General features: G+C 41.8%; 1 pseudogene; it reads left to right on the top strand.

Annotated features, from left to right (window-relative positions):
• The first annotated feature begins 1,357 nt into the window (after window positions 1–1,357).
• LOC102913571 (calcium uptake protein 2, mitochondrial pseudogene) lies at window positions 1,358–2,710 on the top strand (annotated as a pseudogene).
• The last annotated feature ends 1,485 nt before the right edge of the window (window positions 2,711–4,195 follow it).

Genomic DNA, 4,195 nt, shown 5'->3' with positions numbered 1-4,195 from the left:
CTTTCCCTAAGGTAGAGCCTCTAAAGTCAAGTCTAGGCCTTCACAGTATCACCAAGACTCTTTGAGGCTTGGCTTTATCCTCTGGAAGAGCCCTGCTTCTTCCAGGTATTAGCTTTTGCTATAGTCAGCTGAATTCCTGCTTCATATTTCTGTGGTCTGCAGTAGTTGCTCCCACATAGCTTTAAGGATACCATCCACAGATTTGCTTTTCAGCAGTGGCTCATGTTCTGAATCTATTCTCAAGGTTACATGCTTAGGATGAACATCCTTTGGCTATGGCCTTATACAGCCACCATTAGATGTATATTAGCTAGCTAGCTTATTAGAAAAATTGGCATGAATATAATATTCATACTTTAGTAACAGAAGCCTTTTAGATTAGGATTAATTCCTTAGCCTCAAGGGAATTCTGACTATAATCAAATAGTGGACATTTTAGGTGGTGCCAGGCTAACTGAACCTGAGCTTGCTCTGTCTTGTGCATACTAGGCTGACCTTGGACTCACTATGTAGCTGCAATTGGCCTTGAATTCCTCATCTTCCTGCCTCAGCCTCCAAATGCTTGGATCTGCCCTTTCCTTTGTATCACCCAGCAATGTTCCCCATCCCCCGTGTGGAGCTGGCAGGCTTTATAGTGTTATGGAGGATGTTACATGTAAATCAAAATGATCTTTGATTTCTCACTTTTTTCTATAGAAAAAAATTACTAGGAAATTCAGATAATCATCATAAAAGTCTAAATGAAAGCCTCAGAGACAAATGTAGATTCATTATGAGGAAAGGATGAGAATTCGAAAAAAAAATCTTTAAACAAAAATCACAAAGGCTGAATGTTTATTTCATAATGGTATGATGAGGAAGACCCAGATTCCTACATTGTTTCTCCTCTATTATTATGGGTCTTTTGTGTGCTCGACAATGAATTCTCTTTTTCATGCCTCTCCTGTCCTGTTCCTTTCTTTTCTCCATTACTTATCTTTGTTTCTACTCAATCCAAAGAGTAAAACTTAGGTTCTGATTGTTTAACTTTTTTCTTTTTTAGATTGAGGGTACCAGTCTCCTTGATAGAGTGGAAAACATTTAGTACGTTTCAGTCAGTCACCTTTATGCTGTTATTTTGTTACATTGTATTTAGACTCATTCCTAAAAACTAATGTGGTATATGTCTCAGCAAGAGCAGGTCATGCAACAAGTGCTGATACTCTTGGTTTGAGTGAAAGAGAAAAGAAGAAAACATTAGAGATCTTTTATGATGCATGTGTGGGGTAGATTTGATATATGACTTACAGGCAAGGCAACACTTCTTTGGAACTTTTGTGTTTAAGAAAGTAGAGTGGGCGCAGGCGCTTCCGCAAAGATGAGCGCTGGGCTGGCGGCTTGGTGGGAGGCTGCGGTGCGGGCTTGGCCGGCCGAGGAGCTGTCGAGTCCCGGCCCTCTGGCAGCGGCTGTGGCCGGCGTGGCCCTGGCAGGAGCGGTGTGGCATCACGGCCGCGTGCAAGCACCCACGCGCGAAGGCAGCCTTAAGGTGCTGGCGCAGAAAAATGACTTGGGACCAATAGAGAAACTTTCTCTATGTAAACAGCGGTTCATGTAGTTTCGTCACTGGAGCATGAAGGAGAATATTACATGACACCCCGAGACTTCCTCTTCTCAGTAATGTTTGAGCAAGTGGAGCGTGAAACACTAGTCAAGAAGCTGGCAAGAAAGGATATCGAGGATGTGCTATCAGGAATCCAAACAGCACGCTGTGGATCAACTTTTTTTAGAGACCTGGGTGATAAGGAGGTAATTTCATACACCGAGTATCTTTTCTTATTACAATCCTCACAAAACCTCACACTGGGTTCCTTGTTGCTTTTAAAATGCTGGATGCAGATGGCAATGAGATGATTGAAAGAAAGGAGTTTGTCAAGCTGCAGAAGATCATAAGTAAACAAGATGACTTCAAGACAGTGAAGACTAAGGAGACAGAATACCAGGAACCAACAGTGAAAGAGCCTGGAGTTAACACAACCCTTCAAGTGGGTTTCTTTGGGAAAAGAGGAGAAAAAAAAACTTCATTATAAAGAATTTCGAAGATTTATGGAAAATTTACAAACAGAAGTTCAAGAAATGGAATTCCTTCAGTTTTCTAAGGGTCTGAATTTCATGAGAAAGGAAGACTTTGCAGACTGGCTCCTTTTCTTCACTAACACTGAAAACAAAGACATCTACTGGAAAAACGTGAGAGAAAAGTTGTCGGTTGGAGAGAGCATTAGTTTGGATGAGTTCAAGTCATTTTGCCATTTTACAACGCATTTGGAAGACTTTGCTCTCGCCATGCAAATATTTAGCTTAGCTCATCGCCCTGTGAGACTGGCGGAGTTTAAGAGGGCTGTGAAAGTAGCAACTGGACAAGAACTCTCAAACAATATTCTGGACACTGTCTTCAAGGTCTTTGACTTGGACGGTGATGAGTGCCTAAGCCACGGGGAGTTTCTTGGAGTATTGAAAAACAGGATGCACCGAGGTTTATGGGTGCCGCAGCAGCAGAGTGTGCAAGAATACTGGAAATGCGTGAAGAAGGAAAGCATCAAGGGCGTCAAGGAAGCCTGGAAACAAGCTGGAAAGGGCCACTTTTAAGGAAGAGATAGGTAGCAATTACATCGTTTTGAGGTGCCAGAATTTGAGACATTTTCTCAAAGAATGAACTGTTTTTCTCTAAGTCTTCATTGAGTTGCTTTGTAATGTAAAGATGTCATGTACTCATTTTCTGGTTCAGGAAATTGGGAGGGCGGGGGAATAAGTGTGTGCCACAGTGTGCATGTGGAAGCCAGAGGCCAGCCTGCGAGAGCCAGTTCTCTCCTCCTACCATGGGAGTCCCGGAGACTGAGCTTTGGTGTCAAGTGCCCTCACCAGATAAGCCATCTCCCCAGCTCTGACTCAGTCAGTTCCTGGTAAAAAGAACAAAGTGTTCCTTTACAAACACACACTGCTTTGTCAGAGGCCCGTATGCAGAGTGATGCTTTGGTATGCTGGAGGTCTAGGTATCACTTAGCTCTTGGACATGAGGATGTGAAATGCTCTCTAGAAGGCTAATCAAGTGCCCCAGGGAAAGGGACTTCATTCTCAAGACAGGGATGGATGCCAGAAGCTGTGGTTTCCCGGGGAGTAAATGCAGTCAAACACTTGCTCCAGTTTCTCTTTGCTGTGTCCTGTCCTACGTGACTGTTCCTTAGCAGTGCGTTCCCTGCCTTGAAAATAACATGTGACAGTGTCTTGTCTGGAAGCAGGATAAAGTGTTTACGTTGCTACAAGAAAAATATGCATTCTTTTAAATTTTCCATGCTTTTGAGATATAAATACACTACCCTCTCCCAAACACATAGGTTTGGGGGCTCAGCCTGCATAGGACACAGCTGAGTACCACACTTTCCTAAACACACACACACACACACACACACACACACACAAATTATGATAAGATCAAGGTCTTATAAGATATATTGGGTTGTGGGAAACATTCAAGATGGCACTATAAAATAGTAGGCAATAAAGTCAATAGTAGGCAAAAAAAATGAAACAATGTTAAGGGGAGATGTATGTACATGTTCATGTATGTGTGTACAGGTGGGCATGTATATGTATGTGGAAGCCCCTGCTCCTATAACCCCTCACCTGTGTTCCTGAAGTACAAGCCCAATAAACCCATTAGTTCACCAAGAAACAAAAAAGAAAGTAGTGTGTAGCATACACCCAAATTTACATAAAAACAAATTTTCAACAACTTAAAATCATCCTTTAGCATTAAAATATTTCTTAAATTATGTATCCCTATAAATCTTAATCAGATGGCTTAGTATTAATGAGCTATCCTGGTAAACATGGAAAACTGTTTTTGGTTTATTTACTTATTTCAGTTGTTAAAATAAATGTAATTGGAAACAGTTGCTTTCACAGCAGTTCTGACAATCTTTTACCTTCAGCTCCAAAACAGACCTGGTCTCTCAGGCTGTGATGTAGCCTGGGCAGAATATCTGCACACAGGACCCTGTATTCTATCACCAGCACTGCAGAAAAAGAAAATGGGCCTTAACTAACACAGCTCTCTCTCTCTCTCTCTCTCTCTCTCTCTCTCTCTCTCTCTCTCTCTCTCTCTCCTTTCATATATGTATGTGTGCTTTTTTTTTCAGATTGTAGTTATGTTAAGTTAGAA

Source organism: Peromyscus maniculatus, chromosome 10 (genome assembly GCF_049852395.1).
Source record: "Peromyscus maniculatus bairdii isolate BWxNUB_F1_BW_parent chromosome 10, HU_Pman_BW_mat_3.1, whole genome shotgun sequence".
In the NCBI taxonomy this organism is placed as follows: Eukaryota; Metazoa; Chordata; class Mammalia; order Rodentia; family Cricetidae; genus Peromyscus; species Peromyscus maniculatus.
The sequence above is the reverse complement of the archived record's forward strand: the minus strand, read 5'-3'. Positions and strand labels throughout refer to the sequence as shown.